Source organism: Stenella coeruleoalba, assembly GCF_951394435.1.
Source record: "Stenella coeruleoalba genome assembly, chromosome: 10".
In the NCBI taxonomy this organism is placed as follows: domain Eukaryota; kingdom Metazoa; phylum Chordata; class Mammalia; order Artiodactyla; family Delphinidae; genus Stenella; species Stenella coeruleoalba.
The window spans coordinates 69595512-69602889 of record NC_137156.1 but is presented as its reverse complement, the minus strand read 5'-3'; positions in this window follow the sequence as shown (position 1 = coordinate 69602889).

The following is a 7378-nucleotide window of genomic DNA, read 5'->3' as shown; positions in this document are numbered from 1 at the left end:
TGCAACCTGCCTTCCAGCCCAGAGGTGGAAACTCTCACCCTCAGCTGGCCCGGCCCCAGGGGTCTAGGGAGCTGCCTTATAGTCTGACCTCTGTGGTCCGAGGTCTCCTGGGGTAGGGAGGACACTTGCTTATTGTTCCAGTTCCTTCCCATGCCTTCTTAACCAGCAACCTCAGAGAAGCAGAGGGAAAGAGAGAATGAAGCTCTCAGGTTGGCATCAGAGCTGCAGGCTTCAAGAAAAACAAGAATCTCCCACCCAGCACCACAGACCCAGCAGTCCTCAATTCCAAGTGTGCAGAACTGCCTCCCCACGACTTGTGAAAATGCAGTTTCCTGGGCCTTGCCTCTGGGGCCGGACTCTGTATTTGACAGCTGGTCCAGGAGCTTCTGCTCACACTTAGAAAGCTGTGCAGGCCCGAGCTCCAGCCTCTACGTGGCGCTGGTTCCCTCACCCCCGTGACCACAGCTTATTTCTCCCTTGCTCCCTGGGCTCAGCTACGGTAGGCCTTGCCTGTAGCCAAATGCATAGACCCTTATCCCGACCTAGGACAAACTAATGCCAGGGAAAGAGAGCTGGGTGCTCTCAGCCACTGGTGGGGTTCCCAGGAGATCCAGAGTCCTTGGGGAGATGAGACACTCACAGACATGTCTATTTGTCCGCCCAGCAACCTGGACAGTATGAAGCAGTCACACCCACAGTCAGCTCGCAAGGCTACTCAGCCAGGTTTGGCTGGACCAGAGGCTGTGTGCCTGCGTTTAACACCAATTCCAAAGGGCGCCAGGAAGAGCAGGGGCGGGGAGGAGTCCTGAGCCAGGGCTTATCAGCCTGCTGGCACCAACTGGAGGCAACTTAAGCACCAGAAGCGGACATCAGGGCAAACACCAGGGAGGCTGGCCCCAGGCACTGCCGGAAGCCCACATGGGTAGGGGGAGGAGGAGAGCAGGCAAGCCCGCTCTTCCTGCCTGGGACCAGTGGGGTGGGGGGAAGAGGATAGCTCTCAGCCAGAGCTCTGGGTCCTGACACAATTCTGATGCCCCTTCTTGTATAATCCAAAATAAACTACAGTAAACCAGAAAAAAAGAGTAAGGAAATCCATGGAGGTCTGCAAAGCAGCAGCCTGGGGACAGGGAGCTGGGGTGGGTGCCACCTGCTGGTCATCCCTGGTACTGTGATGCCTGAAATGGATCCCCAAGGTGGGGCTGAGACGAGGAGTGGGACGGCGGCTGTTGTCCCAGGACTGGGCTGCAGCCAGCCAGGACCAGAGGAGTGGGAAGTGAAGGTGACATTGCTGAACACCTCCTGCAAGCCAGCGCTTTATGTGTATACATCTATTTAGCCCTTCCAACTGGATGAGGTAGAACTGAGGCTCAGATGAGACACCAGTTACTCCAGCACAGTAGCAAAAGGCAGAGCTGGGATTGGAACCCGGGTCTCTCTTACTCCGAGACCTCAGCCTCTGCACCCTCAGCCCCCTGGAGAAGGGGTTGTGCAGCGGGCACCTGGAGAAGGGCCTTGGGTCCTGCAGCACCATGGCCATGGGGAGCGTGGACAGAGCACGCTGGAGCTCAGATTCTGTACAGCTGTCAGCAAAGCCCCCTGTGGTCGTTGGGGCCTAAGGCCCATGCACGTAAGTTTCTAGAAGCAAATGGTGGGAAAAGGGCACCTGAGCCATGGACACAGGCCCAGGCCTGCAGGGAGGCTGGGGTAGACCCGCTGGGCCCACCTATATGCATCAGCCATGGCCCCAAGGACCTGGGCAGCCCTGGATAATCCAAGCAGAGGGACAGGACAGGCAGCTGCCCCAACACCCCAGCCTGCTAAGCCTCTTGAAACCCACACAGCTTGTGAGGGAGACGACAAAGGCCTGGGCGGGCAGGCCCTTGGGGCTTGGGCAGGATACGGAGGAAGTGACAATACCCCCAAGGCCTCAGACCTAGTCCTAAGACATCAGGGACACAGGAAACTGGGACACTTATGGACCCAGAGCCCATGATGAGCCTTTGAAACCCTGCTTCCTCTCTTTGGCTGAGAAGACATAGTATAAAACGTGCTTGGTAGGGACTTCCCTACGGGTCCAGCGATTAAGACTCCGCACTTCCACTGCAGGGACGGCGGGTTTGATCCCTGGTCAGGGAACTAAGACCCCACATTCTGTGCGGTGTGGCCAAGCACGTGCAGGAAGCCCAGTCAGCTGGGCCCTCATGAGAGTCCTAGGAACCTGTTATTTCCTCCTCAGCCCCTGGCCAGGGAGGATGAGAAGCCAGGACACAGTGTCCAAGGCTCTCCTTGGCCTGACCTCCCAGCCAGAAAGGCCTGGCCAAGCCTCACAGCTTAGGCAGCTGAGTGGGAGGTCAGTATGGCCTGGGGAGGGTCAGCTTCAGGGCCCCACAACAGCCTCAGGACAAACTCCTGGCACCAGTGAAGGGCCTCCCAGCCCAGCTGGCAGGGAGGGGAGGCCAGGGACCACTTTTCTTCACACCACCCCACAGCCGTGCATGTGACATGGCTACAGGGGTGAGGGGTGCCCTGGGGACTTCTCGGTTCTCAGGCGAGGCTGAGCTAGGTGAGCCTGACAAAATCATACAGGTCTTTTCTGCCTTCTTCTACTTACCATATGTTTTTAAGGTTCACCCATGTATCAGAATTTCATTTCTTTTTATTGCCAAATAATATATATTATTGTATGGTTATACCGCATTTTATTTTTGCATTCATCAGTTATTTCTTCTTTTTGTCTACTATAAGTAACGCTTCTATAAACATTTGTGGTCTGGGGGGACATATGTTCTCACTTCTCTTGGGTGTATACCTAGGATTGGAATTGCTGGTAACTATCTATGTTTAACTTTCTGAGGAACTGCAAGGCTGATGGCTGTGCCATTTTACGTTCCCACCAGCAATGCATAACAGATCCAATTTCTCTTCACCCTTGCCAACACTTGGAGTTATCTTTTTTATTACAGGTGAGGTGGTATCTCATGGTTTTGATCTGCATTCTCACGATGGATAATGGTGTGGAACATCTTTTTATATGCTTATTGGCCATTTGCACACCTTCTTTGGAGAAATATCTATATGGATTCTTTGCCTATTTTTAAAATTGGGTTATTTTTCTTCTTATTATTGAATTGTATGGACTGAATGTTTGTATCCCCTCAAAGTCCATATATGGAAATTCTCATCCCCAGCGTGATGCAATTTGGAGCTAGGGCCTTTGGAAGATAATTAGGGTTGGATAAGGTCATGAGGGTGGAGCTCTTACAATGGAATTAATGCCCTTTTAAAAGAGGAAGCAAAGGGGGCTTCCCTGGTGGCGCAGTGTTTGAGAATCTGCCTGCCAATGCAGGGGACACGGGTTCAAGCCCTGGTCTGGGAAGATCCCACATGTTGCGGAGCAACTAGGCCTGTGAGCCACAACTACTGAGCCTGTGTGTCTGGAGCCTGTGCTCCGCAACAAGAGAGGCCGCGATAGTGAGAGGCCCACGCACCACGATGAAGAGTGGCCCCCGCTTGCCACAACTAGAGAAAGCCCTCGCACAAAAACGAAGACCCAACACAGCCAAAAAAAAAGAGGAAGCAAATAAGATCTGTCTTGTGTTATGTGAGGACATAACTAAAAAGCCATCTGCGCTGAGGGCACCTTGATCTTGGACTTTCCAGAACTATGAGAAATAAATAATTGTTGGCTAAACCACCCAGTCTACGGTAATTTATGACAGTAGCCCAAACTAAGACAAATTGTAAGAGTTCTTTATTTATGTAGTCCAGATACAAGTCCCTTATCAGAATTATGATTTGAAAATATTTTCTCCTGTTCTGTGGGTCTGCCATTTTTTTTAATCTTTTTTGTTGAGATAATTGTGGATTCACAAGAAGTTGCAAAAAAAGAAGAGGTCTCATGACCTCAACCAGCTTTCCCCAGTGGTGGCATCTTACATAACTATTGTGCATCACCAAGACCAGAACATGCACGTTTGTACAACGTCTCAGGTGACCACAAACCTTACTCAGATTTCACCAGTTCCTGTCTTTTTCATAGGACTTGAAGGCCTTCACTTCTTGTCCTTTCTGTGGTGAGGACAGGGGGGCAGAATGTGAGATGCCTCACTGCAGCCGGGGACCAAATGCTCCTTTCTCTCCCAGTGAGGACACCTGTGCTTCCAGGATCTCCGCGTAGAGATCCACACAGACGCCTCTTGCAGCACAGCTGGGGTCACAACCGTTCCCTCATCTCACCAAAGATCACCTCCCCGGATGTTGTGTGTAGGGGGATCCAGGTTCTGCCACAAAGAAAGCTGCCACTTAAAAGAGCCTGTCCTTCCCAGCCTCCGGGACAATGGGTTTTGGGGGTGGGTATTACTTTAATAATTAAAGCATTTCAGAGACAGGTTCCAGCCCTCCTCCCCAAGATGAGTCCCTGCCTGGGGCTCCCCTGTGCTCTTCTGTCCCCTTCGGGGTGGGGGGAGAGGTAACAGAAGAGCAAGGGCACACTGGCAAGTGCTCTGGGCAGGATTCCAGAAATCACTAACTCTTGGGGATCTGGGTGTTACAGACATGGGGATTTGAAGTATGAATCTGGGAAAATACATAAGGGCAAAGACAGGCTGCCCACTCTCACCACTATTATTCAACATTGTTTTGGAAGTTTTAGCCACAACAATCAGAGAAGAAAAAGAAATAAAAGGAATCCAAATCGGAAAAGAAGAAGTAAAGCTGTCACTGTTTGCAGATGACATGATACTATACATAGAGAATCCTAAGGATGCTACCAGAAAACTACTAGAGCTAATCAATGAATTTGGTTCAGTGGCAGGATACAAAATTAATGCACAGAAATCTCTTGCATTCCTATACACTAATGATGAAAAATCTGAAAGTGAAATTAAGGAAACACTACCATTTACCACTGCAGCAAAAAGAATAAAATACCTAGGAATAAACCTATCTAAGGAGACAAAAGACCTGTATGCAGAAATCTATAAGACAGTGATGGGGCTTCCCTGGTGGTACAGTGGTTAAGAATCCACCTGCCAATGCAGGGGACACAGGTTCAAGCCCTGGTCCAGGAAGATCCCACATGCCGCAAAGCAACCAAGTCCGTGCGCCACAACTACTGAGCCTGCGCTCTAGAGCCCGCGAGCCACAACTACTGAAGCCCGCACACCTAGAGCCTGTGCTCCACAACAAGAGAAGCCACCGCAATGAGAAGCCCATGCACCGCAACAAAGAGTAGCCCCCGCTCGCTGCAACTAGAGAAAGCCCGCATGCAGCAACGAAGACCCAACGCGGCAAAAATAAATAAATTTATTTTTTTAAAAAAAGACACTGATGAAAGAAATTAAAGATGATACAAACAGATGGAGAGATATACCATGTTCTTGGATTGGAAGAATCAACATTGTGAAAGGGACTATACTACCCAAAGCAATCTACAGATTCAATGCAATCCCTCTCAAACTACCAATGGCATTTTTCACAGAACCAGAACAAAAAAATTCACAATTTGTATGGAAACATAAAAGACCCCGAATAGCCAAAGCAATCTGGAGAAAGAAAAACGGAGCTGGAGGAAGCAGGCTCCCTGACTTCAGACTATACTACAAAGCTACAGTAAACAAGACAGTTTGGTACTGGCACAAAAACAGAAATATAGATCAATGGAACACGATAGAAAGCCCAGAGATAAACCCACGCACCTATGGTCACCTTATTTTTGATAAAGGAGGCAAGAACACACAATGGAGAACGACAGCATGTTCAATAAGTGGTGCTGGGAAAACTGGACAGCTACATGTAAAAGAATGAAGTTAGAACACTCCCTAACACCATACACAAAAATAAACTCAAAATGGATTAAAGACCTAAATGTAAGGCCAGACACTATAAAACTCTTAGAGGAAAATATAGGCAAAACACTCTTTGACATAAATCACAGCAAGATCCTTTTTGACCCACCTCCTAGAGAAATGGAAATAAAAACAAAAATAAACAAATGGGACTTAATGAAATTTAAAACCTTTTGCACAGCAAAGGAAACCATAAACAAGACAAAAAGACAACCCTCAGAATGGGAAAAAATATTTGCAAATGAAGCAACTGACAAAGGATTAATCTCCAAAATTTACAAGCAGCTCATGCAACTCAATAACAAAAAAACAAACAACCCAATCCAAAAATGGGCAGAAGACCTAAATAGACATTTCTCCAAAGAAGATATACAGATTGCCAACAAACACATGAATGGATGCTGAATATCACTAATCATTAGAGAAATGCAAATCAAAACTACAAGGAGGTATCACCTCACACCAGTCAGAATGGCCATCATCAAAAAATCTACAAACAATAAATGCTGGAGAGGGTGTGGAGAAAAGGGAACCCTCTTGCACTGTTGGTGGGAATGTAAATTGATACAGCCACTATGGAGAACAGTATGGAAGTTCCTTAAAAAACTACAAGTAGAACTACCATACGACCCAGCAATCCCACTACTGGGCATATACCCTAAGAAAACCATAATTCAAAAAGAGTCATGTACTACAACGTTCATTGCAGCTCTATTTACAACAGCCAGGACATGGAAGCAACCTAAGTGTCCATCGACAGATGAATGGATAAAGAAGATGTGGCACATATATACAATGGAATATTACTCAGCCATAGAAAGAAACGAAACTGAGTTATTTGTAGTGAGGTGGATGGACCTAGAGTCTGTCATACAGAGTGAAGTAAGTCAGAAAAAGAAAAACAAATACCATATGCTAACACATATATATATAGAATCTAAAAAAAAAAAATGTCATGAAGAACCTAGGGGCAGGATGGGAATAAAGACGCAGACCTACTAGAGAATGGACTTGAGGACACGGGGAGGGGGATGGGTAAAGTGGGAGAGTGGCATGTACCTATATACACTACCAAATGTAAAACCGATAGCTAGTGGGAAGCAGCCGCATAGCACAGGGAGATCAGCTCGGTGCTTTGTGACCACCTAGAGGGGTGGGATAGGGAGGGTGGGAGGGAGATGCAAGAGGGAAGAGATATGGGGTTAGATGTATATGTGTAGCTGATTCACTTTGTTATAAAGCAGAAACTAACACACCATTGTAAAGCAATTATACTCCAATAAAGATATTAAAAAAAATACATAAGGGCAAAAAGTGGGAAAGGATGAGGCAATAAAAGGGTGTGAACTACAAGGCTCCTCCCCCAAGTAGTGGCTCAGTGGGGGCCACTGAGACCCGCCAAACCAGGTCTTGTGCCCCCACTATCCACTCTAGAGAAAGGGGGTCATGCAGATGTGGCCCTAAGGGCAAGAGAAGGAAAGTGTCTCCTTTGAGTTGTGTCCTGGATGGAGGCACAGGGTCTGCACTGGTGC